The sequence below is a fragment of the Thermobia domestica genome, chromosome 8, assembly GCF_964235325.1.
Source record: "Thermobia domestica chromosome 8, izTheDome1.hap1.1, whole genome shotgun sequence".
In the NCBI taxonomy this organism is placed as follows: Eukaryota; Metazoa; Arthropoda; class Insecta; order Zygentoma; family Lepismatidae; genus Thermobia; species Thermobia domestica.
Window position 1 is genome coordinate 44,801,598 of NC_137461.1, and position 8,844 is coordinate 44,810,441.

At 36.0% G+C, this 8,844-nt stretch overlaps 1 protein-coding gene across 1 annotated transcript in view; it reads right to left on the reverse strand.

Moving 5' to 3' along the window:
- LOC145692856 (uncharacterized) overlaps positions 1-330 on the reverse strand; it is a 129,181-nt gene extending 128,851 nt beyond the window's left edge. Inside the window, exon 1 of the mRNA XM_081768377.1 lies at positions 216-330. The gene's annotated coding sequence lies outside the window, so the exon portion shown is untranslated. The remainder of the gene's footprint in view (positions 1-215) is intronic.
- Between the last annotated feature and the right edge of the window lie 8,514 nt (positions 331-8,844).

Below are 8,844 nucleotides of genomic sequence, written 5' to 3' on the forward strand. Positions count from 1 at the left end.
TAGCAGACATTTCGAAAGTAGTCTTTTTAATGGGATACCCTTTACATCTAGAAATATTCATTTACCAAACTTAGCTTTTGTATTATAATCTAATATAGGTATCGAAATAAATTTAGAAAAAAGTATAAACCTTACTTGAAAATGTATAATACAACACAAAAAATCAATATTAAAATACAATAAGAAGCAATTTGATCAAGTGATCATTATGTCACCTGAGATTTGCACTTTCCAAAAATTCCTGCTGATCTGATAAACCGTTTCAGTCGCACTGGGGACACAGCTGGAACAGAATAATACCTGATGTAATATACACTTTAAAACCGACATCCTTAATTATGATTTAAACTCGAACTGTTAGTAACGTTCCCGTTGAATGATTTTACTACCAAAAAAAGACGTCTACCAGGTCCCTCTCGGAATGGAATAGCCCAGAATGGAGAGCGTAAACAATTATGTTCCGCAAGTTAATGGCTTTACAATACTACATTATTTTCTTTCATAGCCATGTTTTTACAGAATTTTTATTCTTTTCAGCAGAAAGTCCATCTCTTAACATCAGAAAAAGAGAAACAGGCCTTTGTCACTTACCACACGAACGTACTTTAACCACACTAATTTTCAATACAATCAAAATTATGGACATAAAAAAAGCGACACATTATATGCCCCCAGTGAAGACAAACGAATAATGGAGACAATCAACCACGTTCTTAATGACGTCGTCTCCTTATTGTTGAACACCATAATTAAAAAAAAAAATAGAAGTATACATCTGTAATACTCTTTTTCAGAACAAAGGCAGCAACAAACATATGAAACGGTATGTTTTACACGAAACGTACATGTCACGAAAGCGTAGCTGACACATCGTTATTTTTTCTTGTATAGTGAACAAAGGCATCACTAAGTGAATTATATACCGTCTTGATTGAAGTTGCTAGGCTCTTACTATTGGCACATATCTCCTGTCGGTTGCAAAAGGAATGGCGTGCACTGTATTCCATATATGGGAATAAACAATAGCTAGAATGCACGGTTTTTCGTTATGTGATTGTCATAAAAATTCTGAAGTCACTAAGGTCAATTGCGGCGTTTATCATTTCAAATTCACAACCACTCAACATATTCCAATTTTCATTACAGTATTTATCGTCAATGCACATCATAATTAACGTTTATATAAAATACAAACACATTTAAAAATAATGGTAAAAATTTATCCAATTCGGATGAAATTCATACCACAAAATTCGTATCAATCAATACACATAATGTTGATACTAAACAATTTGGATGTCTCAGGGCATTGAGCAACTGTGCCAATAGGAGCCGTCAAAAATAAACTAGGCCTAAATGTTTTATAGAATATAACTGATCAAATGGAAAATTATACACTTCAGGCACTAAATCATAATATGCTATGCAATGTCAGTCGTATTCTTGCGTGATTTCATTACAAACGTCTCTTCACCGGCTCTTCGAGGGATTTGCAGATAATTCATTTAAGGAAAGTTCCTCCTGTGTCCTATGTGGTGGAACGCTCTTATCTTCTCATTCTCTTGGTGGCCCAAACTGCTACAGGCAGAGTGGCCATGGTTCATAAATGAACTCAGGACCTCTCGGATAAAAGTGGTAGTGTAGCACACCAGACTTAGTGCATGGAGCCGTCTTGGAGTGTAACGAGTTGAAATTGACAAATTTAGTATGAAAAACCTCTCGCCGTGGCTGGTAGGTAAAATAAATCAAAGTTCAGCTTTCGAATAATCTTGAAGATCAGAGCTTCGTCACACAGCAACTACACGTGCGACTTCAATGTCAGAAGTTAGACCTCTTGACTCACATTCTCTTAGTTTATATAGTAGCTGTTTGCGGAACTCTATTTTCTAGCAAACGGATTTCTATTTCAAATTTAGCTACTGAAACCTAAAAGAGAATGCTGGATCCTGGTTTTTCTTCCTATTTGATATACGTATACATGAATAAAGTGTGTTTACGAAATGATGTTTTCCATTTTCTGATTTTTGAATAAAAATGAATTTATTAATTTTTCGTATTTTCCTGGTCATAGACGTGGTGATGTTAAAGATTTATCGCATTTGTAATAATTTTGTGTTGTTTTAACGTTAAACAACCTTTGATGTACCACCAATTTGTATTTCTTCGAAAATGGGAGAGAAGTACTGCCTAGGCAGGAAGTACTTCTTGTGTAATCTTTATATATTGTGTTAACAGGAAAGCACCTTTGCGGTACAGCCAACTTGAATTTGCACGAATGTGGGTTGGGTATAATTTGGCTAGGCAGGAAGTATCCGTTGGTGATATCCTTTTGAATTGTGTTAACATTAACATTTTTATATTCCGTCAACTTGTTTTAACTCGAATGTGCGGACTGAGTGCCTAGACAGGAAGTACTGCCTGTGGAATTCTTACATATTGTGTTAACATTAAGCCATCTTTGATGTATCACTAATTTGTATTATTGGAATATGGGAGGGGGTATAAATTGCCTAGGCAGGAAGTATCCCCTGTTATCAAGAAAACAGCATTTTCTTCGGAGGTACTTATTTCTTTGGTATTTAATACTATAGGTACTTCTTGTCGGTTAAAGGGCCGCGGTGGCTCAGTGGTAGAGCGTTCACCTCTGGTGCTTGGGGTCCCGGGTTCGATCCTAGCCCCCGCCAAGTGAACCTTGTGGTGGACAAACATAGTGTGCGTGGGTTTTCTCGGGGTTCTCCCGTTTCCTCCCACTTTCTGTAGGGATGGTACCGAGACCAAGACTAGTCAAGACGGGACCGAGACGAGACGGCCTTTTATATACCGAGACCGAGACGTAGCTCTATAAATTGAGGCGAGACTTAGGTCAGTCTCGAAAGTCTGGTCTCGTCTCGAATATTGATATAGATAGCTATTAAGATTGCCTTTTACTCAAAATTTGTTTCGTTGCTGTGTTAGATAATACGGAAACGGTTGACTAATGTTCAGTGGCGTATTTAGAGGGTGGCTATCGGACTTAAGCTCCTCCCGAAATAAATTTGCGATCATTTTTTCGCGTTGCACGTACAACACAAATGTTTCTTACTCGTTCTGAAAACTCTCCCTAAACAAAATCCACTGCTGATGTATATAGCCTTCTTTGTCTCTCTCACTCTCTCAATATATATATACCAGCGGATCCAGGATATGATCGAGGGAGGGGCTAAACCATAGTTTGACATTTTATGCAGTGTAAAGAAGTAGGATTGAAGCCCATTTTATACAGTGTATAGCAGAGCGTCAAGGGGAGCTATAACCCATTTAACCCTCCCCTTGGATCCTCGCCTGTATATATTATCTAATATAAGTAAAATGAAGAGTTTGTTTGTCTGTGTGCCTGTCTGTCTGACTGCGTGTGTGCGGCCTGGGGACCAGACGAGAGTCCAAGAGTTACCAAATTTTGGTGACGGTTATCATGTCCCAGGCCTCAGACCAAGAAAAAGCCTTTAAAAAAAATGAACCAGGGGGATCTCAGGGGGCGCGTTTACCGGGACATATAAAAGTAGTAGAAAATGACCGATATTAGTGTCAAATGTATAGTTTTTGCAGACACTGAGATCAATGGTGTCACTTCTATTAGCGATGACTTCCAAATTCAGCTACCAGTACATGCGGGTCGGGGTTCACCTGCTGGGGAGGGGGTACCGAGACATGTAAAAATAATACAGAATGACCTATATTAGTGTCAAATACATAGTTTTCGCGGTTGCTGAGATAGTGATATTCCCACAGGCCTTGACTTCCAAATACTGTTCCCATGCGAAAAATGCTGAATTTTTTTAACATGCTGTGTGAAATATGAAAGCGGAAATTCTTCTAGATACTCTGCAATACCACTAGATAAACAAGCAGTGTTGCCAACGCAACATAAAGTTGTAATTTCTCAAGTTGCGCTACGTATGGTATTACATATTTCTGTTCAGTTAATTGAGTTTAACGTCCCTTTCAGCAGCGAGGCTATATGAGACTGAACCTACTGATTAAAATGGAATCCAAACCACATGAGCTCTCGCCGGGAATCGAACCTGGGTCTCTCACGCTTAGCCACGAAAGAGCTCTACATATTTCTAATTTAGATATTAAATAAAACCACAAAAGCACATATATTCACTGTAACAAAGGACAATACATATCACTAACATCAACATTTTGGAGATCTCTAATAACTCAAATGGCAGGGACATTATAACATTAGTGTTCGGTAGTTTTAATTACAACAAGTCGCAGTTACATTATTTTAAGCAGTGTTGCGAACTTAAATAAATTGCTAAATATTATTATAAATATAGTGCAAATAACGTAGGTAAACTGCAAAATATTTTAAAATTACTCGTAATTTGTTTTATGGTGCAAGAATGTGTTCAAAACACGATGTTTTTCATAGTCTCTGGGCTACTTATAATATTAATGTCAAAGTTTCCGTTCCAGCAATACATGTAAAAGCCAATTGTAACTGAAATTAAATGTAACTGATAACTTTCCAGTAACACTAGTTGTTCTCTCTAAGCCTTAGGCCTAGTGTATTCTTTTTTTAAGATTAAAACAGTACTTTATTAAAATTTTAATTAACCCTAACTGCATTTCATTTGTTATAGTTTGACCACCGACCACCTCAAACTCGATCCATACCATATAGCTATATGCAATTATTCAAGGACTTATAGTTAGTAATATACATTGTGTTGATTTTTGATTTGTCTTGTTTTAGTTTAACGTCTCACGGTTATGCTAGGGCGGCTAAAGGAGGCGTGAAATTACTGATCATAGTGGAATCCGAAAAACTTCGGTCGTTGAGCTTTACCGCCACCGGGAATCGAACTCGGGACCGTGCGAACCAAAATCAAGCGTGTTAGCCACTAGAGCAAATGGGGTCCTTACATTGTGTTGATTTAAATAATTGAGTCAGTGTTGCCAGATCCGAAGTTCAAAAAGTAGCGTGTCTGTGTTCCAAAAGTAGAGGATATGAACTATTTGTAGCCGAAATATATAGAAATGAATTATTTGGCAACTAATGACTGGTACTAATGAAATCATTTTAACATGGGCTAGAAAATGTGCTGTGCATATTGCAAGAATAAATTATGATCGATGGACGTAAAATGACTATGAAATGTCTGCATACAAGATATCAAGAAATCTGACAAAATCAGGATCCACTGGGAGCAACCCGGAAAATAATTACCCAAGATAGATAGTTGTAGAGAAAACTTGGGAAGACTTCATCCAGCAGTGGATTGATAATAGTTGATTATGATGATAGTAATGATTTTATATCGAGACCTCAGAGTTAAACTAAACCAAATCATAATTTCGTAATTTTACAGAGAAGCGAAAAACCGATTCCTTAACTAAGATCTATAGTACTCTTTTTCAAACTATACTAAGTAGTTACAAAGTAGTAGGATGCTTTTAGACTTACATCATTACACCACTAAAAAGAACACAGTCTATTTAAAAAAAAGTATTCTAACTCAATTTGATCAAAAAGTGACTTAGCATAGTCTACCACTAATGTTCACACACACTCACACTCACACACACACACACACACACACACACACACACACACACACACATATATATATATATATATATATATATATATATATATATATATATATATATATATATGTATGTATACGTATATATGTACTGTATAAATTTACTAGGTAAGGTAGGGTAAAATTGGATCCAAAATTTAACGAAAGTCGTACAGCGAAAAAAAAATGACTATTTAATACTTCATGTTGCTGCAAAACTACGAAAATTAATACAAAAGAAAACTAGAAAGTTAAGAATCACTTGTTTTGGCGAGAGAGAGAAAATAGATATAAATATCTCGAATTACCTATATACTTATACAATATGTATGTTTATGTTTCGCAAAAAGTTTTCAATCAATATAAAATTTCAACGTAATGAACGCACGATTGGTTTTCTCGTATAAAGATCACATGCACCGCTAAGAGCTCAGAAATAAGTTTAATCTATGTTACGGCAGTGGATATATGCTTATGTAATGCATTACAACTTTAGGAACTTGTATAAGAAACAGAATGTACTGAAATTTAGACGCGAACTATGCGAAACATGTGAATTTGAATCTAATTTGTTTCGTGATCCAACCCGAGACCACACATAGGAAAGATGAGTGCCGTAGCTCCCACCACAAAGTTCAGGAAGTTCGTGTTATAAGGTGTCAATTAAACACGTAGATGTGAAACACTAATAAAGCATTTGATCAATTTTAAACAAAATATATTGTAGTAATAATTTGCACCATTTGTTAAGATAATGAACGTTATATTCTATTTTTAAAATGACAGTCAAAGCAGAATGTATTGGATACTAAATGAGAAATTGTAAAATTTCAATTTCGGTAAGATTAAATACATTCGTGCTGCTATGTGTTGCGTTATCCGTTAGGAGGTATTGAAAAATTCTGATTCAAAGGAAGGAAATAAACTACTGTATAGTACTGAACTTAATTTAATAGAGTTTAATTGTATGGGTATTACTGAGGCCGTATATGAGAAAGTCTTTTGCTGAAAGTGAAATATGGGTTACTATTAGGGTTTTATCCCAGGGATGATATACTCAGTGATGATTGAACCTGGAACACACACATGGAAAGCATTAGCGCTAGCAAATTAGCTTTGAAGAAATACACCATAGTATAATTCTAAGTCAATAATGAAGGCCAAAAATAAGAAGCGGAAACGACAGACTGTACGATAATAATACTTTTGCAATTTTAATTTCACCTATTTATTTCGAGATTTTCGAGACGAGACCGAGATTTGGCCCGCGAGACCGAGACTGAGACGGCGATTTTTGACTCGAAACGAGATCGAGACCGAGACAGCTATTTTTCAACCGAGACGAGACCGAGACTGTACAAAGTCTCGTCTCGTCTCGATACCATCCCTAACTTTCAGCATTCCAGCATTTCATTCATTACTCATCATTACCGTCTCCTTTAGCCTAACCGGCATAAACGTGGGACGTAAAACTCAAAGATTTCATTTCATTTCATTTCTATGCCGGTTACACCGTTCAATGTGATAAACTCGCCACAAATTTGCAGAGAAACGTTTGAGTTGACTGCCTTATACAAAAAACCTTGTGATATTAACATTTGATCTTCAATACCATAACTAAACCAGCTGAGGGTAACGATACAAAATTGGGCACTAGGCAACAAAGTGGTAACGCCCTTTAAATCCTGCTGGCATCCATCATTACGTAATTTGATTAGAAATAATTAAGAAAAGTTCTTGTGCTATCGAATTTGAAGGGCTCAGTGCCCAAATACCATCATATAGGCTATGTCAACCTTTAATTCAATTAAACTGAGAAGTAGAAACTAATTCAGTGTTGGAAAATAGCTACTTCTTGAGTTGAGTTGAGTTTGATTTTAACGTCCCCGTTCAGCAGCGAGGCTATATGGGACATGGACGTACTTATTAACGTGGAATACGAACCACATGAGCTCCCACTGGAAATCAAACCCGGGTCTCCACGCCAAAGGTGCGTGCGCTAACCGCTTAGCCACGAAGGAGTTCTAGCTATTTCTTATCGGTGGAAGTCATGTTGATCAGAAAATAATAACATATATATGATATTATAAAGAATCGTCTTCGGTTTGCACTAATAACACTGGAGTAGTCGCGTGGAGGACAATGGTCCTCCAGACGGTTTGTTTTTTCATCATTTCAGTAAATTCTGTTGTTATTACAATTAATTTTTTATTATCTTAATAGTTTCTATTAATATTTCATTTAAAAGTAGTTAAATAATCCATTTACAGGGAATTCAGACACAATAAACGTTAACTATACAAAAATTACATTAAAATATATTAACCCTTTAACGCAGCATTTTCCCGATCAGACTACTTTTTTTTTTAATTTGGAGTGGTTTCGGTGTAGGAAACATGGTTAAAAAACATTAATGCAAAAAAATATGGGGACTATGGGATATTTTAATGGAGTTTGCATATAGGGTCTATGCAAATTTGCGCGTTGACATCTGCAAAGGCCACTAAAAACAGATAGAACCAATAAAACGCAACGAATGTCAGCGTACTTGCACTTTTGCACTCATTACACTTCTGTCTAACACAGAAACGGTCAACAGTTCAAAGCTGTCCACCTAAACGAGCAAAGAAAGCTCAAAAATGATAATATGGCGTAACTTTGAGTGCAACAAGTAAGACAAAGAGTCCAATGGTGGCTTACTATGACATCTAGCGGGAAATTCATAACTTCATTACTGAAAGGGCATCTTAACTGATACGCAAAGTTGCTTTTCTGTGTCCGAACTAGAAACTACATGGTGCAATACGATTTCAAAGTAAACTTTGCATATATGCAAAGTTGCGAGCTAAAGGCTTAAATTTTAAATAGAAGACTATAGTCTTCCACATGACTAATGCCGTTCCAGTGGGCTACGCGACCACTGCAGTGTTAAAATATCATCATAAAATGTTTTGTTTACTTATCAAATATATGTTGGACATTCTACAGGCTATAACAAAATGAATATAAAAAAAGAGATATGCCACTTTTGTACTGGATCAAACAACATTCCTTATTACATTAAATTTTATTGTCAATCCTAGCGAGTCTACTCTAATAAATGAAAATACTTAAAGACATGTTTTCTTAATGCTTATGCTCTATGATCATAAGCATCTCATGATTTATACATCAATCGAAGAAGTATAAAGAAAATTGTTCCTCTAATTAGGTTGCTTACACTATTACACTAACTCAATTTATAAACAATAAACATTTTGATGTAATT